General features: G+C 29.3%; 1 long non-coding RNA gene across 1 annotated transcript; it reads right to left on the reverse strand.

The window, feature by feature from the left end:
* Positions 1 to 6,012: 6,012 nt before the first annotated feature.
* LOC111029933 lies at positions 6,013 to 8,571 on the reverse strand. Its single transcript, XR_002604052.1, has 3 exons — positions 8,369 to 8,571; positions 8,218 to 8,312; positions 6,013 to 7,015 (listed from the first exon to the last, which is right to left on the reverse strand). It is a non-coding gene; the product is annotated as an uncharacterized LOC111029933 (long non-coding RNA).
* Between the last annotated feature and the right edge of the window lie 309 nt (positions 8,572 to 8,880).

Consider the following 8,880-nt stretch of genomic DNA (forward strand, 5'->3'; position numbering starts at 1 on the left):
CTCAAAACGCATTTGCCTGCGGGCGCCCATGTCCCCCTTTCCATTTTTATTTTTAAAATTGAATCTCGATGACTTAAATACCATTTTTAAATTTTGATAACCAGCTGTTTGCTTATACATATTAATTTTACCATAATTTAATTATTGTAAATATCGCTATGAGTTTAGTTTAACTGATATTATAGACTGCAAATTTAATGTTAGTTTTTCATGCGACTTTTTTCATATTTTTTTTTTTTTGATTTTTTTTTTTATAACTCAACTCTTGTTCAACTTTTTATTCACATTTTTTAAATTTTCATAACCAGCTGGTTCTTTAAAATATTCATTTTCTCATGATATAAGTATTGAAAATAACGCTATAATTTAGGCATACTGATATTATAGACTGTAGTATTTAATGTTAGTTTTTAATGCAACTTTTTTCATATTTTTATTTTTTATGATTCTCAAAATGCATTTCCCTGCGGGTGCCCATGTCCCCCTTTCCATTTTCATATTTAAAATTAAATTATGTTTATTTTTGCATATATGTTTTTTTTTGATTCTCTAAATACATTTGCCTGCGGGCGCCCATTTTTATATTTAAAATTGAATTATATTTGATGTTTTCATATTTTTTGTTTTTTTTTTCTATAACTCAACTCTTGTTCAACTTTTTATTCACATTTTTTAAATTTTAATAACCAGCTAGTTCTATAAAATATTCATTTTCTCGTGATATGATTATTGTAAATAACGCTATGAGTTTAAGCATACTCACATTATAGACTGCAGTCTTTAATGTATGTTTTTAATGCAACATTTTTCATATATTTTTTTTTTTTAATTCTCAAAACGCGCCCATGTCCCCCTTTCCATTTTTATTTTTAAAATTAAATTATATTTGATTTTTTCATATATTTTTTTTTTTTGATTCTCAAAACACATTTGCCCGTGGCTGCCAGTGCCCCTCATCAAATTTTTTTTGTATAACTTTACTCTAGTTCAACTTTTTGTTCACATTTTTTAAATTTTGATATCCAGCTTGCTCCTTATACATATATATTTAAAAAAAATTTAATTGTTGTAAATGAAGCTTTGAGTCTAGGCATACTGATATTATAGACTGCAGTCTTTAATGTTAGTTTTCAATGCAAATTTTTCATATTTTTATTTTTTTTGATTCTAAAAACACATTTGCCTGCGGGCTCCCAAGCCCCCCTTCCCATTTTTATTTTTAAAATTGAATCTTGATGACTTCAATACCATTTTTAAATTTTATTAACCAGCTGGTTCCTTATACATATTCATTTTACCATAATTAAATAATTGTTAATAGAGCTATGGGTTTAGGCATACTGATATTATAGACCGCAGTCTTTATTGTTTGTTTTTAATGCAACTTTTTTCATATATTTTTTTTTATTCTTAAAACGCATTTGCCTGTGGGCGCCCATGTCCCCCTTCTCAATTTTATTTTTAAAAATGAATTCTGGATGACTTAAATACCATTTTTAAATTTTGATCACCAGCTGGTTCCTTAAAATATTCATTTAGTCATGAAATAATATTGTAAATAACGCTATAAGTTTATTAATACTGATATTGTAGAATGCGGTCTTTAATGTTTGTTTTGAAAGCATATATTTTCATATTTTCTTTTTTTTTAATTCTCCAAACGCATTTTTCCATTTCTGCTTATGTCTACCTTCCTATTTTTATTTTTAAAATTGAATTATATCTAATTTTTTTTATAGTTTTTTTTTTTTTTTGACTCTTTTAATTCATTTGCCCGCTTTTGCCATGCCCCCCTTCCCATTTTTATTTTTATAATTGAATGTTATAAAATTTTTTTATAATTATTGTTATTTGATTCCATAAACTCATTTGCCAGCTGGCGCTCATGCCCCCCTTCTAATTTTTTTTTATAATTTACTCTAGTTCAATTATTTAAAAACTTTTTTTTAATATTTGGTAACTTGTTAGTGCCTTATAACTATTTGTTGTTTCATGATCTGATTATTGTAAATACAGCTATGTGCTTAGGAATACTGATGTTGTAGACTGCAGTCTTTATAATTTTTTATCATAAAGGTTTTATATTGATAAATGTAGAGTGATATTTGACATAAATTGTACTCATTATTCAATTTTGCAGTTTAAGTGTTTCCGATTCATCAACTTCAAATATGTTCTAGATTATTTTCGGCATCGTTAAGCTTTATTTTAGAAAAAAAAACATGATTAAATAAATTGGAACTAGTGTGGAGGTAGAATAGTGTTTTGAAAGTGACGTTTCTGTTTCATCGAGTTTGAAACTTAAAGATTCAATTTTCACCATCCTAACCGTTTTTATATTATCATGTGAACGACGAACTGTTTGTTGACAAAAAAAAATCCTGAATTTGTTCATTTTTTTTCTTATAGGCCTTATATTGTCACTTGTAGAGTGATATTTGAACATACATTTTCACATTTTATTGTAGTTTGCGGCTTAACTGTTTCTGAATCATCTAATTAAATTTTTTTGAAATGCTTTAAGAATATAATGTGGATGTATTGATGACTGTCAAAAAGTTGTCCATTGTAAATAGAGATTCTGTATTACTTGAATTGAAACTTCACAAGTTAGGTACATTTTAGTTATTTATAACTTTCACATACTATGGTGGTAAATATCACGTTTTAGTATCTCCTGTAATGGTTAGTATGTAAACTATTACCTCTTAACCATTTTTGTAAGATATACATAACTGATGGGTACCAACTAACCTATAATATATGATGTTAACAAATAGGTAGATACCTACCTAAGTATATGGTATCTATTTAAATTTGTAAGTCAAAATTGTTAGATTGTGATTAGTGGTTACCGACCATTCCATGAACTTAATATATAGGTAGCATTAACATGTACTATCATGAGTACTTATACGCAGGTATGTTATGAAAATTGTGTACTTTGACTTTATTGTGTATAATGAATAATGTACTGTTGTAATTTTGCTATTCATTTATTTATTTTATTATCGTTTCCTAAAAATTAATAAATTCACCAAACATATTTTTTCAATAAAAATACGAGTTGAAATAAGTTAAGTTTTTAAAGTCTAAAACTATTGCGTCTAATACATAGAATGTAGATTATTGAATTTTGTAAATCGTTTAGTGAATTGCTAAGGCGATTCATCATATTTCAAAATAGTATTCTAAACAGTCCAAACCTAGTGCCCTGGATAAACCAGTTATAATTTGTTCCGTATGTATGCCAGAACTCTATAGTACCTATGAACAAATGAACAAAAATGAAAAATAACCTTTCAACATTTGTGAATCGTGTAATATTTCACCCTTTATTGAATGTTGTCATAATTACGATATAAGTCTGTACAAAATAACAAGGGAAAGTAAAGTTAAATACATATTTAAAAATATCTTATCTTATCATCTGTGAACTAAACCGTGAGATAATTTTAAATCATTACCTTCGAAAGGTTATCCAATTTTTAGTTGATTTAGTACCATTTATAATAAATAATAATGAACAAATTGTAGATATTTATTCACATAATTTACAGATTACACAGTAGACGTTATATTCTGGGTTATAATGTTATATATTATAACCCAGCTTGTCTACGAGTCAATAGTATAGTATTTTGAGGTGCAAATGTGGCTTTTGAGTATACAAAAACAAGTAATTTTAACTTGATAATGTAATAGTAATCATTGTATACGTATCTAAAACCCAAACGAATCATCGCTGTGAATATACAAAATACTATTTTCTTATTTACTTATAATTTGCAATGTAAAGACATTTTTTCAAGATGCTAAATTACGCAATTTTTGGATTTCCTACATAATTTTCTTTTTTAGTTTCACAAACGTTCTTGATTGCACTAACTTATTTTGAATAGGGTACAGTGTAATGAGTGTAACTGTATAGCAGCATAAAATGTACACATTAAATTTCAATTATACTAGAACATTATAGACGGTAATACGGTATTAATTTTTAAGGGGATTCAACTTATATCATATTGTTTGTAAGGAGTTTTGTATAGGCAATACTAATATTCCCGCGTGCTGATCGTGGTCTTGTGTGTGTTGCATAAATGCATAATACTATAATATAATAATCATTATTTATAATATTATTTATTGTGTGTAAAGGAAATAACTAATTGTTAATGATAATAAACGGTGAAAAAATTGGTATATAATAGTAAAATGTGTCTTTTTCTCTCATGCACACGCAAATATCAACTTTAGCTATAAACTCATATTATTTCATTTATAAATTGATCTATTTTTATTCAATCATACAGATCGATCCACGATTTATTTATTTCTTATGGTATACTAAAAAAATACGTCACATCACATAATCATAATCATAAAATCATATTTCAAGTAAAAATTACAATTTACAGGTAATATTGTTATATGTGTACGTCTTATAGTTTTACCTGACCAATATAGCTTCTTGGGTAACGTTTTGATCTTGTGAATACAAGTTAGGCTTTAAGAAAATAGATTTCGGATTATGAAAATAGTATACCTATTAACATTAAACTCTATACATCAACTAAACGTGACCGTTGCCTTATGCAATATAATTATATACTAAAATTAAAAGTCAATTAACTCTAACTGATCATAGTATTTCAAAGACAATAAAATTAATAATTATGCACACCAAATATAATGTGTTTAAATTAATAGTATAACTATTAGTTATTGCCATATTCAAATATTATTTGAAAATATTTTACCTCATGATTGATAATGATAAAGTTCAATAGGCCATATACAGGGACCAGGTGACATGAGTTCTATACATTAAGTATAATGAATGCCAAGAGTCAAATAATATATCGTTGTACCTTATTTAACATAAAAAATAGGGGAAACCGAAAAATCCAATTAAAATTTCATTTTCAGTTAACGGAGGAATCCCATTGAATATTTCAGAATTATTTGAGATTTTAGTTTCCATTAAACGTCTTGAATATTAAAATATATTTTAATTTTAACAGAACCAAATAGGTGTATTGTAGTTCTATTCCAATGACCAATTTATACTCGTACTTAAACAGTATACTAGTAGGTATAGGTACAATACAGTGTCTAAAATATCAAAGATGTTGTACTGCACGCTTAATATTCGGTATGTATATATCTACCTACAATTATACAAAGTATACCTATAGCTTACATATATTTATTATTTGTTTATCAAACATTTATTCGTACTTATATTTTGTAAAAATCTTATTAAACCATACACACTTGACACAACAAAAAAATAGAACATAAATACTGCCAAACTAGGATTCTAAAGTTATAATAATAATTTATTCATAATTTGTATTAATCATTATAAGAACTAATAAGCATAATGTTTTGAATAACGTATGTGTTGAAAACTAATAAAAATAAAAAAAGCATAATATTTTAAAATTACTACACTTTTAAATCATAATTAATAAGTAGAATTAATATTATCATTCAATTTTTTAGCGAAAACATCGTGAAACCATTCATTTTGTTTCCATTATTGGGTAAATAATTAAATTGGAGACAATCCGTTAATGTTTAACTATCTTAAATATTATACTATTGATTGTAAATACTATAACAATAATATACTATTTAATATTCTATAGTTTGCTACTTACTAGTATTTATAATCAATGATTAAACCTATACCTCCATATAAATAATAAACATTTTTCATATTCTGTGGTCACGGAAAAAGTCCGAATCCTCAATTTTAGTACAAAACGATACGTAAACCGATTACCGATACAATATATGTCTTCTTGATAATCGTTTTACATCGATGTTGTTAGACTGAACTGTCTCTAATTTGATTATTTACAAAATAATAAGAAAGTGTTTATGAAATATAATATGTATGAATGCGTAATTGTACAACTCATATTGGACTTACGTATAAGGTTTAGCCGGTTTAGGTATATTGAAGATCATAGGAAATAAAGTGTTAACAGTATAAAATAATAAAAAAAATGTTTATTGACAGTAGTTATTTGCCAGAACAACTTGACGTTTTATCCAATAATTCTAATTTTCAATAACGAGGACAAGCCTTATGTTTAACACACTTTGCAGAAAATGTAAACTGCACACTTTACATTTTGTTCTACACACTTATGCCCGCGGGTTGCATAAACTATCACTAAACATTTAACGAATCAAAAGTGAGCTAATGATCCCTTAAACATGGTTTAGGGGCCTATGATTGGTCCATTAAATTTTATTGGGCCATTAAATTAATAATTTTTCATGCAACCCGGCATAAGTGCTCTAAAATCAGTGTTATGCTTTTTCTAAATAAAAATGTTTTTTTTTTATTCTACATAGATAAATAAAACTGTTATCTGATTATCTGCAGATAATGTGATATGAAAATTTTTTTTTCATTAAAATGTATTAACAAATTAATCTAAATTGAATTTTACGATTGCCGCTCATCCGGTCACTCAATAGTGTGGCGCGATCTTGGGACGAACGCGTACAGCACTCTTGGAGTCTTGCGTCAATAAGTCGAATGCTCGCTCCAAACACCGCCGAAACGCGGGTCGAACGTCGACCGTCTTGTTTCATCGTGTAAAGACAATATCGTGGCCCATTCGTCACGCCAAGTGTACTGTCGTCCGTGATATCACGTTTTGTGTTGTGTCTGTCACGCTTGTTGTACTCGTGGGTTCTCGACGTATGCCGCCTAAACGCTGATCGTTTGCCGTCCTTCGTATCGTGTACAGAGACATCGCGTAAACGCGCGTAACGTGTCTGAAGCGCAGGCCTCAGTTTATTGTCGTCCACTTGGTTTTTTTCTTCGTTTAATCGTACGGGCGATTTATTGATCAAGACGTCACGGACGTTGATTGGACATGACCATCGACATTCATCGTTTGAAGTTATTCATCTGACCCTTACCCACGTGAATAATGGGTCACTGGGGCATCTGTCACGACTTAAGATTTATCAATACGGACAGTAGTATCTGTGAACCACCGGCGTTATCAGAAAGTCTATTATTATTTATTATATCAATATGAACAACACAGTCCACACGTTTAATATTTAATTCCAATAAGCAACATTTAATAAGTATTATTATAATATACCTATCCTATTATATGCCTACAGTTTATTTATACCCAGTAGCCACTCAGACGCCCGATCTAGTAAATTCTTCAGGTATTATAGGATGAATTCCTTCAGTATCCCATAAATGATGATGAGTTAATCATGCCTTTATAGTTTCATCAAATCCTTGTACGACTTCGTCTGCTGGACTCAATCTCAAAAAGTTATACAAGAATATGACAGAAGTCCATTAAAATGTATACCCAAAACTTTTTGTGGTTGATCTGTAGAGACCCTGTTTAGTATTAGTGACAATTTTTCTAGATTCAGAGTGAATTTGTAATCCAGCAGGATCCTGGATTTACAAAATAAGGAATCATAATTTTTTTTTTAAAAACGAAGCTTTTTTAGCAATATTTTAAACCACCTATAGATTTTTGCTTATTAATAAAATATCACAATCATACTGTCTACTAGATTCGATGGGATCACGCTCGGAAACCATTATAAAATTATTTTATTTTTAAGGTTTTAAAAATTGATGTCATAATATATAAAATTCATCAATACAATTCTAAGGAGGTGTTTGTATGTTTACTAGCAAGTAGCAATCATTGGTTTATTTTTGGCATCTTAAGATGGCTAGTAAAAATTTTTTTTATAATTATGATTTAAGAAAACATTTTCCTCAACTTGGTATTATTACTGTTTTATCAATTATAAGTAAAACACCCTAATATACATAGTTTGTGTTCAAAGGTCAAATTTCAATTAGTCCTTTATACATTCACGATAAAATTGGGTGTAATACCTAAGCAGTAGCCTATTTAATCTTCAAAATCTGTAAAAAATATTGAAATAGTATATAAAAAAAATCAATATGGATAATAACTATTAGATTTGATTGAGAGTTTTATGTAAAAAATAATGATTTCATAATATTCCAAAACTATTATTTTGAAATACAAAACAAATAATAAATAATTAATCTAACTAAGAATTTTCATAAATTATTTAATACAATAACAAAAACTTAAACATTTTTTGAAGGTGACTACCTCCTGTGTTATATGGATAAATGTTAAATGATTCTTAAAATTAAATTTTAATTTTTACCTTGTAAACATAATATGTACATTTGAGCCAGAAGGCAAGACGTACTTAGTTCAAAAAGCCGGGGCCCAGCAGCTTCCACTTTAAATTCGTGTTCCCTAAAAAAACGACTTTTTATAAGTAATAAACTAATAACTAATAATGAGGTACATACAGTTTTAGCCACCATTTTAGCACCTCCCTAAATTAGGTTTATAATATTTTCATATCTAGTAAGTATTGCTCCGATGGATCATCGTGAGTTCTTAAACAATAATATTATAACAATGAGAATAGCGTGATCAACAACATCACCAACGGACAACATGACACAACACTCGCGTCCGTCTTTACTCCACGTGAGAAACGTCGGCGACTGGTATAGTGGTATCTCATATTCTCATAACGACGGCGGGTACAGTATATAGTTATTACTATTATTACAATATTATAATATCGGCGCGCGCCGACGGATGTTGCGCGTGTGTGCTTACCGACCGCTGCGGGCGCGTCTCGGGGCCCGGAGATTGGGGTAGGGTTGCCGTTGCCACTGCCGCCGACACCCCCCGCCGACCGGCCGCGAGTTTTGGATGGAAGGCGTGCGCGCGAAGATAATCCAACGTGGCCGAGCACCGGGAGCCGACGCGCGGCAGTCACAATTGCGATACCGGGCCGCACACCGCGCCG

The sequence above is a fragment of the Myzus persicae genome, unplaced genomic scaffold (assembly GCF_001856785.1).
Source record: "Myzus persicae strain clone G006 unplaced genomic scaffold, MPER_G0061.0, whole genome shotgun sequence".
In the NCBI taxonomy this organism is placed as follows: Eukaryota; Metazoa; Arthropoda; class Insecta; order Hemiptera; family Aphididae; genus Myzus; species Myzus persicae.